The 19,591-nt window shown below is 40.9% G+C and overlaps 1 protein-coding gene and 1 non-coding gene across 2 annotated transcripts in view; one reads left to right on the top strand and one right to left on the bottom strand.

Moving 5' to 3' along the window:
* Positions 1 to 19,591, top strand: part of FMN1 (formin 1) — a 393,756-nt gene that overhangs the window by 21,807 nt on the left and 352,358 nt on the right. The gene's annotated exons all lie outside the window — the stretch shown is intronic.
* LOC150016223 (U6 spliceosomal RNA) lies at positions 14,341 to 14,444 on the bottom strand. Its single transcript, XR_016510150.1, has one exon. It is a non-coding gene; the product is annotated as a U6 spliceosomal RNA (small nuclear RNA).

Here is a 19,591-nt window from a genome sequence, read left to right on the forward strand (position 1 = left end):
GTAGAGGATTATGTCTTTTTCATGTTTGCATTTCCAGAACCCAACTGGCATAAATAAATCTGGTGATGAATATTTTATAGAGCTAATGGGGGGTAGGGCAAAACTCCTTCTAAATTCTAATGATAAAGATTTGGTACTTAAAAGAAACTTCAGTCAATTTCATAACTTAAAGCATAGCCCATGACCTGGATGTTATAACAGATTAAGAGGCCTTACCTAACTATTGCAAACAAGATTTTTATGCCCAGGAGAAGTGAAACTATAATAAACAGTAGCTTTTACATAATGCTTCTTTAACAAGGGTTATTTCTAACCAAGTGTGCTATGCATTACACCAGTACCAATGTTTTTATAAAATGAGTAATAAGAATATTAAAAATGTTGATAACAAAGTAATTTTTCCCCAGCAGTACTGTTTATTGTCTAAACACATATGACTTTACAATGCTGATGAATTTCATTCCTACCCATGAAAATTCACATCTAAAAAGTTTTTGATCAGTGCCCTTCTGCTGCTCAGAGTTGGTTATTACAACTCACAGTTATTTTTTTTTAATGACTGCAAAAATGTTCTGCATTATACACAATTTATTTACCCTTGCTTGCATGTACCAATGTCTCCTATTCCTCCATTTCAATAGGAGAAGAGATTAGAAGAATCTATTCGTCATTGATAATTGATTGCCAGAACCAGGCTTTTTTTTCTCTCCCTTCCCTCTTCATGGAATTCTACAAAAGCAAACCTGGCTGGTTTGGCTCAGTGGATTGAGCGTCGGCCTGCGAGCTAAGTGTTGCTGGTTTGATCTTCCAGTCAGGGCACATCAGAGAAGGAAAACTCTGACTCCAAAAATCCTCCGCTGCCTTGCGGCATACCTCTTTAGGGGAAAGGCTAAGGGAGTAAACCCCGACAGAAAATCCGGAGCCGGAGTCCCCAAGGCGGTTTGATGTTGTAGTCAACGCCGGCAACTCCTGCGGCGCACCTGAAGCCAAGCTGTATTGACTCCGTCTTTCCCTTGGACCCTTCAGCTGTGAAGAGAGGGGGTGTCTGCTGCATGGGCAACAGCAGACCCTCCATATCACCCTGCCCAGGCTCTGTAGCTTCAGCTTCACTGGAGAGGACACTCCAGCGTCATCGCAAGATGTCGATTCAACACGGGAGGAGACAGATACCGTGTCACTCCCGAGTCAGACTGCACAGCCATTCTCGGCGGTGCAGATAGACTCTTAAGAAGCTACACCATCGTCTCTCGAGACGGACGGCTGCCCACGACGACGACAAAAGCAAACAATAAGGTTCATAAAATAGAGTAGAGTGAATGAGACATGGGGAGTTAACATTTATTACAATGTCCCCTACTGTGTTAGGCTAATTACATGGAAATTTCATTTAAAGCTTAGAGGTCTGTGCCTTTCACACCATCTCAGGCCTGTATGTAGGCAAGAAGAGAAATGAGACTTGCTGAAGGAGAGCTCTGGGACCGTATAGTTTTTGCTTTGTTTTTGGCTTCTGCATTTTTATCCTTTGAATTTTTTTAAATTACTCAATTAGATCAGTTTGCTTCTGTGACTGAGAAAGTCATTTTTGCCAATATAAACCATTTTGATAAAAGTCTCATCTGCCAAAATGACTTAAAATGCCATTCATGCCTTTTTAGTTTTTAGAAATCAGAATTTATTCTCGAGAAGAATTCTGTTTGCTGGCTCATTCTCATCACTTTCATCCATTAGATCCCATTTCATCTGCAAACAGCTTGTTTTGTTTTTCTTCAGCTCACAGACACCATCAGAACACTACCTACCTGGAGAATTACGTTGCTTCTGCTTGGTGTGAGCTAGCAGACATTTCTGTTGGGATCTGAGTAGCTTAGAGGTGAGTCTCAAGACAGTGGTAGCTAAAAAATAGTAGCCTTGGTGGTCTAGAAACTAAATCATTACCCTCATTAAATTGTAGGGATTTCATGAAATACATGTTAACTTGTGTAGGGTTTATAACACTTGGATTGAGTGTTGTAAATTGACCAGTGTGACCGAGAACTGGGTCCTGGGTGTGTGGCTTACTGAGAAATCTGAGAAATTATGTCTTTCCTTAGGAAAAAATAGGTATCCATAAACTTTAAAGTGAGAAAGGTATGCTCAGTATAAAGGGAATGGATTATTTTTAAATGCTTTAAAAGTAGGTAAGGTAGTATTTTAAAATGTGTGTTCCTGATAGAGAAAAAATATGTCTCAGATTTTAGTTTAAAATTTAAACTTTGATTTTTACCACACACAGCCCCACTTAACGAAGTACTCTTGCCAAACAGCTGAATGTCTAGGTCATCAGACAACCAGGGCTGACTTCCCATTCACAGGAAATACGGAAGCTAGAAGGATAAGTTAAGTAACACCACAAGCAAGCAGACAGATAAGTCCATATGTGGCACTGTTCTAGGTTTTGTTTTTTTTTAATTGAGTTTTAAGTGACAAAATTGTATAAGTTTATAAAGTGTACGAGATGTTGATTTGATACATTTATATATTGCAATATGATTACCACCATAGCTTATGTAACCCTTCATCACATCACATAATTATCATTTCTATTTGTGGTGAGAACAATTAAGATCTAGTTTCTTAGCAGCTTTGAAGTTTATAAGATCGTCAACAAGAGGGACAGGTGAGGGGAAGGGGAGACTTATTGGTCTGGTAAATATATGCAAAAAACTTTGAAATATAATTGAAATAAGCCAACTGTAAAAAGACACTTGAGATAATCAGGGAAATTGAATATGGACTAGGTATTTGATAATACCAAGGAATTATGGTTAAATCTGTTAGATACAGTAATGGCATTGTGAATATGTAAGACAGTGCTTCTCAGTGTGTGGCCTCTGACTAGCATCACCAGCATCATCTGGGAATACATGAGAAATGGAAATTCTCACCCTAGCCCAAACCTGCTGAATATAAAACTCCAGTGGGTGGGACCCAACAAAAATATGAGTATCACTGATATAAGAAAATATCCATATTTTCAAAGAATATGTAGGGATGAAATGACATAAGATCTGAGGACAGTTTTACAATACTTAAAGGTAAAAATTCGATGAAGCAAGTATGGAAAATCTTGATAATTATTTTGTTGAGTAAGATGTTTGTGTGGCTGCATTGTATAGTTCTTTCTTTTTTTGTGTATGTTCAGTAGACTATTTTTGGAAACCGTAGCCCCCGCCCCCACACAGAATCCTTCTCAGAGAAAACAAACAAATAGAAACTTGATTTTAAATTTTATAAAAACTTCAACTTTGCCTACAGAAAACTAGGGTAAGTCTAAGCTTTGCCATTAATCATTTGACTGGATGATCTTGGTAAGCCAATTTCCCAGGAACCTCCTCATTCTTACCCATGAGATCAGGAGGTTCAACATGTGACCTGTTGTGAAGGGTTTTTCAAACCTGCTATTCCTGATTCTCTGAGCATTCAGGTGAGTGGTCAGTAATGCTCCTCAGCAGTACTTCTCAAATCTGGAGTTTGATCTGTGGGTGAGCATTCTCAATCTCTCTCTCTCTCTCTCTCTCTCTCTCTCTCTCTCTCTCTCTCTCTCTCTCTCTCTCTCTCTCTCTCTCTCTCTCTCTCTCTCTCTCTCTCCGTCTTTCATGCATTTCTTAGTGGATACCAAATAGCAACATTCTCTGGGATGATGGAAGCCCAGGCACATCACCCTCTGACAGAGTAGATAGGGTGTGAAATTTCATGAAGAAGATCCACAAGGATCTGAAATATGACCTGCCTTCCAGGTTGGGTCAGAGATGGCGAAGGCCCAGGGCAGAGTTTGGTACCGTCTGCCCCTGGCATTTGCCTTGAGCCCTTTCTGTTGCCTCTATCACTGCTGTGGTCATCGCCTCCTCATACAGGGTGTAAACTCTGAGTAGGTTCAGAAGCCCTAATCCATAGCTACCATCCTGACCCTGCTGATTAGAATAATCAAAGCTTTGTACGTAGTTGGACAGACAGCAATGATATCCTCACTGCTAGGCTGAGTCAGGTTATCTAGTTAACCATGAAAATGCAGAATCGCTTGGTTAATTCAAGCCCCTATGTGTCCATGTTGAGGGGTTAGACGAGAGGAAGGCAGCACCTTTCTGGGGGAGGTTTGGGGGCACAGCAGGCCAGTCTTAGGGGATGACAAAGGAGGAGATGATGGGATTATAGGAATGTGTGTGCAGAGGCTACACATTGCACTGGCAAGAGGAAGGGAAAATGAAACAGGAGGAAGCTCATGGAGATAAGGAACAACAGCTGCAGAGTCCAGCAGCCAGGAGATGGTGATGTAACCTCTCCCTACTCCTCTTTAGATTACCTGATAGAAATGTAATTCCCACAAGTGCAGGCACTCAGTGATAGTGTTCCCATGGACAGAGCAGTTCCTGGAGGCCTCTTCCCAGTGAAGGCATTTGCTTATTTTCTCTTCTCATGTTCCTTCATTCCTTTCATTTGCCCAGCTTGACTTTGACCCTGCCTGTGCCTTGGAAAACAGGGTATGCCTATGGGCATTGGCTAAAAAAATGACAATAACAGCAACAACAGTTGTTTGTTGAGCACTTATGTACCAGCAATTGAACTGAACACTTGATAAATATTATATTTAATTCAAACCACAATCTATACAATAGCAATTATGCCCATTTTACAGATAAAGAACAGAAAGTCAAAGAAGTGAGGTAAGTTGCCTGGGTCACACAGTTACTAAGTGGCAGAGCCTAGAGTTCAACCCAGGTCTGACCCACGGCAACTGTTGTCCCTCGTCTCACTGTATGACTGTACTTGCTTCCATGGTGACGGGGACTGGAGTGAAAACTGGGAACTAGAGCAGTGGAGCAGTCTGTTGAGAGGGCCACACAGTGGAGGGGCTGCAGTTCCCGGTGCTCCATTAGTTTCCCTAAGGCCCATAATCACATAGAAAAGCCACTCCCCTGTATAAAGAAATGTGCGGGCGTTTCCCATTGCATGTTGAAAGGAAGTGCATTGCTCATGTGTAGTAGGAAAACTAATTTCTGCAGTGGAATCGGAACAAACCTCAGAGTCCCCCTCCCCCCTGCCCCCCCGGAAAGCTTTCTTGATCACTTGCGTCATACTGACTCCCTGGGGGCCACATTAGTTCACAATCATGTAGGTTTCTTCTTTCTTCTTAGGAGTATTTAGCCATCCTTCTCATTTAAGATAGGCAGAGAGAAAGAAGATAGAATTCCAGGGTGCTTCTAAACTTCCTACCCTGTAGTCCCTGCCTCTCAGCTGGAAGAGCCAAGTGTGGAGGAACAGTTCATGTGCAGAGTGGTGGCGGTGGTGAGGGCTCACTGCGGCAGGGAAGGGGGAAGGCGAGGGTGGTGTTGCCTCAAGAAAGCTGTGGGTAAGAACCGCCAACTGCAGTGACGTCTGTGGGTTCACTCTAGTGCTGACATGGAACGTTTGTATATGTTAATTACCAGGAGATTGGCACAGAAATTGCCATAGATGAGTGGGTATATTTCTCTCTGCTTTAAAAAAAAAAAAATTCATTTCTTTGGTTTATATTCTACCTTGTTCCAGAAAGGATTTAAGAAACCTGAATTCAATGTAGAAGATAAAATACATTTAAAACAGGTGTTAGGAATTAGAGAGAGAACATGTTTTTTGATAGGGTTATACTTGACCTTCCTAAATTTTGTATCCAAAACACTCTGGAGCCCTTAACACAACCCTTGCTCTGTTTTCAGGAAAAAATGACTGTAACATTATTCATCAATGAAATCACTTAGTTGGACACTTTCATTCTGAAATATTGTGGTGTAAGATGAGGAAGCAGCAGTTCCAAAACTATTCCACAGACAGAAGTGGGTACTCATTCCTATTTGAAATTGTTCCCAAACACTTTCATCTCTGTTTATGCTTATGCTTCTGTGCTTGTGGGTGGGGGCAGTATATGTGCATAAAAAGTGTATTTTCCATAATCTCCCAAGAGATGTAAACCTCTTTCATGCCATGTCCTTTCTGTGCTACCTAACAATCCTGTCTCAGAAAGCAGGGAATGACATCTCCATTTGAATGAAGCTGGACCTAAGACTCAGGGACAGTAACTTGCTAAGTAAATAGCAGAGGGAAGACTTGAAATTGAATCACTGTCCTCCATTTCACCACATTTCCATGTCCCCTGGGACTTTGGAGCCATCTTCTTTCAACTGTAACAGCAAACACAGCCCTGTGATTATTTGTGTTTATATCCATGAAGCACTCAAAAATCATTTGTTCATTCAATAGTATTTATTGAATACCTATCATGTATTCATCACTATTCTAGATATAGTGGACCAGCATTGGACACAGCAGTAGACACACACACACACACACAACTAATCCCTGTCTTCAGGATCTCTCACTGAGGACCAAAATATAATCAGTGAGTTCTGTACTTCAATAGCCAGGCATATGTGTGATAGAGAGAAACAAGGCAGAAAACAGGACAGGAAGTGCAGACGTCTGTCCCACGGTTTTATGGTCCATAGAATAGGAAACTTTGTAATTCTGTAAAATGCACAATGATAATCCTATCCAGTTTTAAGTAACATATTTTAAGAATATGGCATAACCCTGGGGAAATAGCCTGATTCCAACGGTGTTCCATGGAGACTCACTTCTGACCATAGGCCTTGCCAGCTAAGCTTTTGGTTTCTCTAGCTGCAGTCCTGCCAAGAGGTCTCCATGCTCCTCAGGGGATTGCATTTCTCATATTTCAGAAGGACAGTGCGTTCTTGTGTTAGGTGTGAAAAGGATCTTTACTACTGGATGCCAATGAGAAGAAGCACCAGGGAAGGCTGCTGACAGAGCCAACGCTCTCCTCTCTAACTGGGTTATTCTGTGCGTTAGCTTATCTCGTGAGATCTATCTGCTGTTGCTTAGTTTGTACCAACGTTTAACATCAATATTCCCAGGGACACATCTTTACAAAGGAGGACTTTAGAGAGGGGATGAGGTTCTAAAGACTCTCAAAACTTTGCACTGGCCTTTTGAAAAAAATATGTAGAAAAACTTCTGAAACAAGGTCTTCAAGTTGTTGCATATACAACATCTAAAGTGCTTATTGATCTTGGTGGGTGCAGGTCAAATAGCGCATAATTTCAATTTTGACACTTAAAAAAATTTTTTCCTGGGAGACCAAAAAGGGTGGGGGACAGGGGTGGCATTGGAAGATTATTTGAAGGGAGGAACTCAATAAACAAAATATTTCAAACATATAGGCTGCCTTAATTTTAGCTGCAAAAGATTGTGATTTGCATGTATTTGCTTTTATTTTAAGTTTTGTTTTTTCAAGAAAAAATGAGATAACCCTGGCCAAGTGGCTCAGTTGATTGGAGTGACATCCCATACACCAAAAGGTTGCAGGTTCTACTCCTGGTCAGGGCATGTACGGGAGGCAACTGATTGATGTTTTTCTCCCACGTTGATGTTTCGCTTTCTGTCTTTCTTCTTCTCTCTCAAATTAATAACCATATCCTTGGGTGAGGAATTTTTTTAAAAAAAGATGAGATAGCTGAATGGCAGAGAGGTTAAGCAACTCTTCTAGGGTCATAGTTTTCTTTCACCTTTCAGTGCCCTTCCACTTGACCTTGTGGTTGTCTGTCCTACAGTTGGTTCTGAAGTTCTCCCAATCCAGTGCTTTCCCCTCTTGTTCACAGCAGATCCAGACACCTGGAGAGCAGCAGCCAGGTGCGAGGTGGGGTGGTGGTGCACCTAGAGGACCTGTTTTGAAACTGTGTTTGCATGGCAAGGGCACTCTTCTTATATAGATTATATTGAGTGGTTTGGGATGAGGTGGGCTGGAACTGTTAGCTCTCAGTGACCCTACCCTACTGCTTTCAGAGCTATCCTTAGGCCATTAGAAAACAAACCTAGCCATTATTTTATTTTGTCTCTTCTTTTAAACTTTATGTCAGTTCCTGTCACCCCATTTAAAATTAGTGAAATAAATTATCTAACTTGGTAATTTATTAGGTCTACTTATTATTTCATAGAAAGCAATGGTTTCTTGGCTGTTTTGTAGTGTGACTTACAGAAGCTTTGTGGTTTGATGGTAGGGCCTTGGACTAATCTCTGTCCACTACACAGATTGGAAGTAAGTGTACGCACTTGTGTTCTTTTGAACTCCAAGCATGTGTGCACTTTTAGTTTTATTACTATAAAAAAGTAGAAAGCTTAATCACTCCCTACTTTGTCCCAAAGATGTATGAACATGCATCTGTGGCTTTAGGATCCTTTGAAGAAAGCATCAATACTCACAGTTATCTTTACTCATGATTGTAGAAATTTAGGGATTGAGAAAGTATAATCATCTTGCTTCCTCCCTATTCCTAACACAGAGCTCTAGAGACGAAGTGACTTCCCTAAGATAAGTAGCCAGTTGGTACTGGAGCCAGGGTTAGGATAAGGTCTCCAGCATTCCAGTTAATGCACTTTCCTCTACAATATTGTGGTGCTGTTTGCATACTTTTGCCCACTCATTTACAATTATCTTTGTGTCCTGACAGGCCCCCTCAGAGATCATCTGTTCTCTTACATTTCACAGAGAAGAACAGGGAAGCCCAGAGACATTATGTGGCCTTGGCCAGCCTCACAGAGCTGGTAGGTACTAGCAATGGGACTAGAGGCCAGGTTCTGACTCCCAACCCAGTGCTTTTTTAACCGATACCCTGATTCTTCAAAGAGGGCTGTGCCTTAGAGAGTGTTTGTACTCAGAACCTAGATACTCCCATGAACTCAGTCACATAGTCCCCTCTTCTCGTCAGTCCGACACTGGGGAACACAGTTTTCGTTGAGTTAGATCTGACACTTGTTTTGACTAACTTTTGGCATCTGAATCCAAAAATGACCCCAGTTTTTCTCTATCATGTCAACTTTTTAAGGTACAGGATACCCTCCCTTTGTCCCCCAAATCAAACAAAATGTACATACAAAGGAAAATAAAGAAAAAATTATCTGAATAGGCTGTTTATTTAGTTATTTTATTCATATAAAGGCTATATATTGTTACAGTAAGTCAAATTGTGTACAAGTAGTAAAGTTCTGCTACCAAACATACATATTAAGGTATTTTATCTTTTCAAATGACAGGCTAGGAAATGCCAAAGTGAGATACTTGAAACAGTCTCCTTCAGTTGGCAAAACTTTAACAAATTGCTTCATGAAACGCAGCTTTATGTGCAGAGATGGGAATATAATGTTCTTTCTGTCAACAAGTGGCTCATGTAGAAAGTTTGGGTCACCATGTTTGAGGTCAGATCTTAGAGGCCAATTTGACTCCACCCAATGCTTCTCACGAGCTCTACTGTCCCACATACACAGAAAACAGGGATACTTGGTGTATCTACGTTGCTGACCAAGAAGGAAGCAGACTGTTTTAAGGTCAGCACAGATGATCCAATTGTGTTTGTGATATTGCAACAGATCAATGACTCTCTTTATGTCTTCATATTCTTCACAAAAACAAACTGAATGGCCATTCGGGACTGCACCAAATAAATTGCCATTGTGGAGGAGGACACACTTCAAGCTCTGCTTTGAACTATCGATGAACAGTCGCCATTCAGTTGCATTCTAGATTGGAATTCCCAATTCCTCCATTAAACCATGTATGTTATGGCAATACACAAAGCCACCGTCACTTTGAAAGTACTGCAGAAATGCACTTTCTCTTGATTGAAAGTAGAATGCCTTCTCTCCTTTTTCAAGCAAGTTTTTCTCATGCAGTCTTGATGCTAGGAGTTCTGAAGCATCTTTGGATAGTCCCTAATCTTGTGCCAAATCATTCAACTCATGCTGATCAAATCCCTTATAAACTAAGTCATCTTCAATTTCAAAATCTTTATTGTTGCTGTCACTTAGTTATTCACCATACTCCTGTTTTTCAAAAGAGGGTAGTTCAATGAAAATGGGCACTGGGATTTCAGCTGAATGAGGCACTGGGCATATAACTGATGGTAGACTAGGATACTCTGTTTTACATTTATTGTTCTTGTTATATCCTGACATTTTCATGATACAAGATAACAGTCACTTGAATGATCTCTGGGCTCTCACCAAACCGTATGTATACCAAATGGCAATTTATCATGTGTTCCCTTCGTCAACATTTGTAAACTCTCAACACACTGCTTGCACACCTTGTGAGGGGCCCAAGACTTATCTTGGTCACCAAGTTTTACTTTAAAATATGCAAAATAGGCTTGTCTGACAAATGCGCTGATGTTTGTCCTTTGACTGGGAATGGTGAAACTGCCACAGATATAACGAAATGAGTCAGTGTTGTTTAGGCACTTACGACAAGAAATAACAGAGGCAGACATGAGCTGAAGGAAAGGAAATAAGTACGTATGTAAATTAAAAAATAAATTCTGCTAACTTCTTGTATACAGACAAGAACTCGGACTACACTTCGGACTATGATTCACTATATAGAGCGGCACACAACCTCTCACCACACTGTCTCATGTGTAACTGAATAGCCTAGACAAGTATGAACGTGTCGCTGGTCTCCAAAGTCGTCCCCCCCACTCCCCACTTGAGGGAGGTTTGCTCTCAGCCAATAGGAGAGCACTAGTGCTTCCCTCAATCCAGGCTTGATCCAACCTAGAGTGGTCACATTAAGATAAGCTGTAGAGAGAACTTAACGTGATAGAAGAAAACTAACTGCGGTTTTGAAATCAGCATGCCTATTTAAGTCTAAAACAGCTGAAAAATCAAACTCAACAGGAATTATGTTAAAAATTGTTCCCCTGTGAGAACACAGTTCCATGTGATGGTGGTGCTTAACATGGGGGCAGAAAGATGTAATGCTCGACCTCCAATTCCCTTTGTGATTCTTTTGATACCTAGCACATCTGTAAGCCTCAGTTTTCTCATGTACAAAGTGAGGGCAGTGACTTAATGTTACTTTCTGTTGGAGAATTCTGTGGTCCTTTTCTAGCCGCATATGTTTCTTTGTGTTTTGTCCAGTAGAGGGGGGTGTGTGCTCACAGACTAACAGACCCCCGAGCTCCTCCTCCAAATTGGGTTATTGGGAAGACAGCTGGACTAGGTGGTGAAAGAGATGCAAGCCTGGGCAGGACACACGTGGGAGGAGCTGGCGGCAGTGGTGGAATAGTCCAAGAGGCTGTGCTGCGTGGAATCAGCAGAGGAAATTAAATGTATTCCTGGGAAACAGATCCCCGGGGTCCCAGAAATTCTTTTTAGGTTAATGACTCACCAAGAAGAATGACAGGCTAAGAAACTGCAGGTTTGAATGTTCCTATTGCAATTTTGCCCTCTGCTCTTAGGAGTGGTGAGTGTCCTGGGTGTAATATATGCATAATATATGACATAGTGTGGGCTACAGTAGGAAGGTGTGTAGTGTCTCCTCTTCTCATGAGCTGCACAGGTAACTTCTTCACACCTGCAACCTATGTGCTGAGGTCTAGGAAAGAGCAGCTGATTCTCGTATTTTTAGTTAAAGTGATAGACCACAGTGCATGAAGACAGAGTCCCGAGGAAAAAGATGAAATGCTCATTTCTTCGGTACAGAGTATGGAAGAGCAGGAAGAAGTACTAAGACAATCCTTGCTGGAGAAGCCGAAGCTGTAGAGGAGTTTCAGAGAAGTGCTGTCTTATTGAACACATTCAGCTGCTCCTAATTTGGACTCTCAGAATTGAGATAAGCATTTACAGCTGGGAAGAAAGGCAAGCGGAAGGAGGAAGACAGGGGAGGAGGGACAAGTTTGGGAGTTATAGTTAGTAGTGAGGATGAAGAAAGGAAGAAAAAAAAAATCTTGACTTTCTTCTGACCCAGCTGTGGGAAATGAGGTCCCTTGCCTAACTGGTCTGAACGATTGCTTTAGGTGGCATAGGTCATTTCAGGGCACTTCCTGGGACCTGGATGTCCCTATTTCTGTTTTCTTTCATGTAGAGAGGGTCTAGGCAGGTATGGAAAATCTTGGTGATATGCTACATCTGATCGGAGGCTTTCTCCTGGGATGTGAAAGAGCTTTTCTCAGGTCTACTTAAAGAATCTTTAGTGGCTGGGAGAGGTATTCCTGTCACTTGAGGCTGGATCACCCCCAGAGGGTGTTTACCTAGTAAGTGTTAACTGCATTTTGCCCATTTTTCCATTGCTCTGACCTGCCAACCTCATTACTATCCCGAGGGCCTTCCCTTATGACCATAGCCATTTGCTTGGAGGAAGTGGCCTACAATGACATTATCATTTGTCTGTATAAAACTTTGATAATCGTGTCTCTGAAGGGTATTTCCTGAAGTAAGCACTTGACATTGCACATTACATTCAGAATCTATGCAAAGTCATGTAGAATATACAGTGATGTAATCTCTGCCCCATGGGAGCCTACCAGAAAGTGGCTGGGCCTCAGTGACACACAAGGAACAAATGAATTGATGACCAGTTATGATTACAGGTTTTTCAAAATCTATTTCCATCTCCAACTAACATTGACCTGTTCAGAAAGAGTCCCATGTAAGTCAACAAAACTAACCATCCTCATTCTTATTTAAGATAGGTCTTTATAGTTTGCAGTGCAAGTTCACAGCCATCTCATTTATTTGATCCTCTCACCAGTCCTATGATGGTCCTCATAAGCATGGCTTATTTTATCGATGAAGAAACTTAGGCCCCAAATTTAGGTAATCTCCACTAAAGAAATACAGTTAGTCAGAGATGAAACCAGAACTTAGCTCTATATTTTCTCACTATAAGTATAGTTGTTGTTGTTGTTTTTTAGATAATAACATCTTAATATATGATACAGCTAATGTGGATGATTTTGTTCTAAAAACTGCAGTGTTGTTACAAGATTCATATAATTTCCCAAGTCTTCTGGAAAAATATTTATTTTCCCTCATTAAGAAAATATATACTTCTTTTGATATATCATACATATATCATTACAGAAATTATACATATACATATATGTTTATCATTATATAAAAGTTTAGAAACACAAAAATTAACTTCAAAAACTAATAAAACTATTCAGTCCTACAAGTCTGTAATAAACACTTAATATGTTGAACTTTTAAAATTGCATATCTGTATTAACAAAATTTTAATTGTTTTATATTATATCACAGAATTTTCCTATGCCATTAAATTTCCTTAAAATTAGTTTTAATATTTGCATATATTCCATTAAGTAACATTACCATAATTTTTTAAACTACTCCCTTCCTCTTAGGTTGTGTCAATTCTTGCTATCAGAAACTAGTACAGCACACAACTTTTTATCTAAAGGTTTTTACATTTCTGAATAGTTTCATGTTTAGTTTTTGAAGTAGAAACAAAAGGCTAGCAGAGCAAAAGCTGACTGGCACAAGAGGAATGTTCTCTGAATTTGGGGGAATTGGGATCAAGAACAGAAAGATATTTTGTCAGTGGAAATTGGAGGCTCTTCCAGGTGTCTCAGAGAAATTTTTTATATCTCAGTTTAGACACTGCTTCCTTTACAGTTTTCCCAGATATCCTCTGTCAAATATATACCAAATATCAGATTGCACGGTCTTCTCATGTGTCTCACAGGATTCTGCCCTTGCCTTTTTGTAGCACTTACAGGCCACATTCTAATGGCCTGGTTGCTTCTCAGTGGCTTTTCTAAGACCAAAAGCTCTTGAGAATAGGGATTCTGCCTTAGTTCTCTGTGCAGTGTGCAGAGTCTCACAGGCACTTGTGTTAGTCTGCTCAGGCTGACATCACAAAATACCACAGACTGGGTGGCATGAACAACAGACATTTATTTTCTCACAATTTTGGAGGCTAGAAATCCAGAGCAAGGTGCCAGCAGGGTTTGTTTCCTCTGAGGCCTCTCTTCTCAGCTTGCAAATGGCTGCCCTCTTGTCGTCTCTTCACATGGTCATCCCTCTGCGCCCTTGTATGTCCTTGGTGTAGCCAGATTCATCCTTGTAAGAACACCAATCAGTCTGGAGTAGGACCCACCCTATTGGCCTCATTTAAACATAATCACCTCTTTATTTTTTAATTGAATTTATTGGGGTGGCATTGGTTAATATAGGTTTCAGTTGTGCATTTCTGTAATACATCATCTATATATTGTACTGTTTTCACCACACTAAGTGAAGTCTACTTTCATCACCAATTTATCCTCCCTTTACTCTCTTCTACTTCTTCCATCCCCCTTCCCCTCTGGTAATCACCATACTGTTGTCTATGAGTTTTGTTTTGTTTTTGCTTAATCCCTTCATTTTTTTCAACCAGCTTCACAGCCCCCCTCCCCTTGACAGCTGTCAGTCTGTTCTTTATTTATTGTTTTTATTGTTTTGTCTTTGTTTTCAAAAAATATGGAACACTTCAAGAATCTGTGTGTCATCCTTGTGCAGGAGCCATGCTGATCTCTGTATCGTTCCAATTTTAGTATATGTGCTGCCAAAGTGAGCACTTAATCACCTCTTTAAAGGCCCTATCTCTAAATAAAGTCATATTCTGAGGGACTAGGGGTTAGGGCAACATGGATTTGGGGGGAGCATAGTTCAGTCTATTACATTACTCCTTATATATTTTATCATGAAATATTTAGCATGCTTGTAGATGAATACAAAGATAATATTTACATTCCAGCATCCTACCTTCTGGATGATAGTCAACTCCTTTCTGGCCAGAGGTATTAATGATGGAGGCAGTCTGGTATCTTACAAGATGTGCCAGACCTGGACTCACAACCCTCAGTTGTGTCTTGGCTCTGCCAGTTTCCAATCATGTGATCTTAACCTCCCCCAGCGTCTGTCTCCTCACCTGTACAATTGGGATAATAACACCTACTTCAGTAGACAGTTGTGAGACCAGGTGAGATCATCCATATGGGGGTGTCTAGCATAATGTGTGCTAGGAAGTAGATATTCGAAAATGCCAGTTTAACCTGTCAGTGGAAAGATATGTTAGAAATAAAAGTATTTCAATTTAGGGATGAGGGAGTGCTCCGGGACTGACAAAGCTCTAAAAGGTACTGAGTTTTAAACAGGATTTTAATCGTCTCACCATTGTTATTTTTACATACGCCACGCCAGCTGTAGATTCAGTTCAGCTCAGTTAAGATCAGTGGTTTATCAAACTTTTTTCATTTGAAAAAAAATTAAAAGTTTGATTATTTATTAAGTTAAACACTTATTTATTATAACTGATAGTTTTCAGATTTCAATAAGTGATTTTAATTCTTGCCCCTAAATTCTGGTAGCTAATCACACTGTGGTGCTGCCTGACTGCTGTTTTCATTGTAAGTTGTGTTACTTGAGCTGTAACATGTCTTTACGTAAAATATTATGATGTCTCAGTGTAATGACAGTGATCACTTTTGTGAGGCACTTTCTAAACGGACCTTGAAACACCGTAGGAATATAAATTCTCCTTTTAGGATATGGAAAGAGTCTATCACTGATAAACAAATTGCAGGCTATGGGAGGATAGAAAGAGGCTGTTGAAACTTTAGGATCCTTCAAAAATCAGTAGCCCAGAATTAGACCCCTCATTTCTGGTCTTGTCTAAGCAACAGTCATGACCAAAGTTTCAGCTATCAGCTTTTCAGTGCTTCTTTCTGAGGATGTTAGAAATCATGGCCTCTGGTTGTTCACAGATCTAATTTTTACTCTGTTTTTCCAGGGCATGCATTAGCTTTCTCTTTTTCTCCATCCTACTTCTCTTAGGCTTCTCTCCTGCTCCCATCACCAGGCTCTCCCTTTCCCTCCTCCTGTTGTATTCCTGGTTTCTGTTTCAACAAGCCTGCAGCTGACATACCTCTGTCTTCTCCCCTTATTGCCCTTTCTTACTGTCTGCTGACCTGCCTTCATGTCTGGGCATTCTGCCATATCTGCTTTTCTGACTCTCATTCATTGATATTCTCCACCTTTCCTCCTTTCCCCCCTCCCTCTCCCTTCCCTAATTACTGCCTCTTCCACTTCTCCATCCAGATCCTCCTCCAGCACAAACAGAAGCATGACATCCCTCAGAGGTGTAGCCACTCTCTCAGCCTGTTACCCTTTGGGGTGGCCTAGGGATAGGACCTTGGACTTGTGGCACCTACTTCTCCACAGACACTGTGTCACAAGTGGATGTGGCCTTGGTGTCCTCCTAAGCGTCATTAAAATAAAACCTTCCTGAAATCACCTGGGCTCAGCATAGCCTGTGCCCAAGGGGGAGTTTCACAGCCCCAAGGAGAAGCTTGCTCAAGTGAATGAGAAGGGAGCTTTTTTATTTCAACTTCTCTCCTGGTTGAGTAGCTTTAGTACATTTGCAGATTTGACTGCTATTTTAAAAGGTTCACCAGTATTTAAAAAATCTTTATTCAGTTTAACAAAGACAGTTACACTTGGATTTCATTTAATAAGTAATAGTGATTGGTTTACAGTTAGATGTCCATTCACTTATTGACTCCACTTATTGGTTATTCTGGTCCATCCCTTGAGACTGAAGTTAAGTGATGGTCCTTGTAAGGATGGAATAGAGTTGGTTAAAGGGTCTCAGGGTCCAGGCTGAAGCTAGAGGAGCATTAGCCTTGGCATTACTGAAAATTAATGGGTATCTGTGGTTGAGTTATGATGATCCAGCCAACCAGTTGATTCATTTGGAGACCACAGTCCCTAAGAAAAACAGGTCCAGCCTAACTTTCTCGGTTTGAGGTGTAGGATGTGACACCTTCTCCTCCTTTGCTCCTTATGGGTACGACCCTGTTTTATGTGCCTTTCCCCACCCAGCTCCTGAAGTTCAGCATGTCTGTTTGCAACATGCGTTGTGCGGTCTTCTCAAGCTCCCACGTTTAACCACGCATTATAACCTCTCACAGAGTCAACCAGCCAGAGCTTTTTTTCTATCAGAAAAACCACTGCCTTTAATCAAGATGAAGCATTTATCACACTTTGTAGTTACACAGCCACAGTTTTTTTATGAGTATCAGTTTTCCTTTCCAGGGTTTTGGAGCCAGAGGACTCACCAGGAAGGCAGATCCAGAAGAGCTCAGGTTTCATGGCCCTGCAAATTGGTGGTTACAGTCATTTGTCTTGCCTTCCTTTCCCTGGTTTCTGCTCTGACCTGCCTGCAGCCCACATTGCTGCTTTACTGCCTCCTCTTTCCGCCTGCTGAACGGCCTCCATTCTGGGCATGCTGCCAGGGTTTGCAGCTCTCCTTTCAGCTGATTCCCTGCTACTTGTCTTTCTCTCTCTGATCTACTCAAGAATAAGCAGAAGCTGAAGAACCCTCAGCTTTATCTGTGGGACTTTTTAAATGAGTTGTGGAGGCTGATAAATGATAACCTTGAATATAAGTAATATAATTTTTCAGTGAATAATAATAGATGTAGACCCCTGGCTGGTATGGCTCAGTGGATTGAGCACAGGCCTGTGAACTGAAAGGTCACGGATTTGATTCCCAGCCATAGCACATGCCTGGGTTGCTGACCAGGTCCCCAGCTGGGGGTGTGTGGGAGGCAGCCTCTCAAAGAGAGGCAATCAATCGATGTATCTCTTGCACATCAATGTTTCTCTTGCTTTCTCCCTCCCCACTTTCTCCTCTCTCTAAGATTAAATAAAAGTTTTTAAAATAAATAAAAGTCTTCAGGAGACTCTCAAGATTTTTTAAATTTTTTTTATTTAAAGAACCAGTGTAGATTTGGCCTACTTGAAAAATTACTGAATGTTACAGGCACTGCTTCTCCACCATCTGTACCCACCTCCCTTTCTAGCTTTACCTCACACTTTGCTTCCCTGCACAAACTCCGTACTTCACCCCATGTTGTCAGTGAGCACTTCTGCTGCTCTGTTGGATGGACCACCTGCCTGCAGGGCCCTTTTCCTTCCTCTCATCCATCTCTTGCCCATCCTTGAGGCCAACCCCCGACCCCCATCCTGCCTCCTTCTTGGTGTCACTTCTTTGGTCACTCCACTTATCTCTTCTCTCAATCTAGGACTCTGTATGTCCTCACATGGTGCTGGAGCAGAGCTGTGTCCCTGAGGAGGATGGGCACTCCATGTGACCAGGGATAAATCCCTTTTAGTCAGCGGCTGTGGCAACTACAGCTGCTAAAGGGGAATGTTTGCGTGAGCTTTATCATTTGCAAAGCCCTTTCATCTATGTTATCTCATCTGGTTTTCAAAACTTCACTGCAAGCTTGGTATTATTATCACTATCTCATATGTAGATCTTTAGAGGCCACTGTCCCAGCTTAGTGACTTATTGCAAAGAAGAGCTTTAACCATGAATTATTAAAGAGATGGTTTTTAGAAAGAAATTTGGCATTTTTCAATGGGCTTTAAATAAGCAATCAATCCTACTTAGGAAGTTAAACATTTAGATATTTAATATTAATGAAACAGTTCCTTCATAAACTCACATAAAGAGAAAAAAATATCTCAGTCACTAAAACTGGGAGCGTTTAGGAAAACTTCACCACACAGAGTTGACCACTTAATGAACCCTATTCTTATTTTTTTTTTAACTATAATTTAGATATCTAAATGCAAGAGGTATTTGCGTAAACACCAAACATTACTAATTTGTAAACTGCATTAGATGGTTCCTTTAAATAATTGTTTACATGTCTTATTCTAGTGTCTTGCCCTTTACAATCCAGGATTGGTATAACTTTTCATTTAGAACTAATCCTTAAGACTTGATTTAAAAAAATTTACTTTCCCAAATGATAATAGCTAACAGTTACTGACAGCTTGCTATGTGCATTGTCTGTAAACCCTTCAAGAGTCTAGGAGGAAGGTTATATATTGCTTCCACTTTCTACAGACAGAAATTAGACTCAGGTTAACTTTCTTTAAGCTGAGTGCCCACAGCTGGGAAGTGTTGCATCAGGGACTCAAACTCTGTGTTCTGCTGTATCATGTGGTCTCCCCGGATAGAATCTTGCTGTATGGCATCGTGCTGTTTTAGAAAGAGGGGTGATACAGCTAAACTCAGTCCCTTTAAATTATCTCAGAATTCTGTGATAGGGTAGAAGTGAGTTTGAGAAGGCAGTTGTATATTTCAGGATATAACCTCATTAAATTGCTTCTGATTTCAATAGATATTAATGACACACAGTAACTTGAACATTTGTCCTTGTGGCAAGCAAGGCTCTGTGGTTCATCTCTCTTCCAAAATAAAAAAAAAAATTATAAGAAATAAAAATTAAACCTACTTTTGCCCTTTTCCCCCATCTCCTATTGAACTGATCTTATGCAAAGAATATAATGCGGGGGGGGGGGGGGAGCGGGTGCAAACGAGTGCTGTTGAGTCTAGTATCTGATTTGTGGATATTACTCTTTTTTCCTTCCAAACTTTGTAGGATAAGTGGCTGAAAATGAAAGCAGCCTCAAATTTGTCTTCCAGAACACAGAGTATTAATTGAGACAAAACAGATGCTGTAAGATTTAAGCAGAGTTTGTATGTCTTAGTGGTAAAGACCAAGTGCTTTTTCACCCCAGTGATTCTCAACCCTGGCTACACACTAAGATCACTTGGGAACTTGAGAGAAACCCCAATACTCAGTCCCTGTGGGTGAGTCCATAAGGCCGCTGCAGCTGCCTTCTCCTGCTGAGTGGTAGGGTCATT

This window comes from Furipterus horrens, unplaced genomic scaffold (genome assembly GCF_987537825.1).
Source record: "Furipterus horrens unplaced genomic scaffold, mFurHor1.1.pri manual_scaffold_3, whole genome shotgun sequence".
NCBI lineage: Eukaryota > Metazoa > Chordata > Mammalia > Chiroptera > Furipteridae > Furipterus > Furipterus horrens.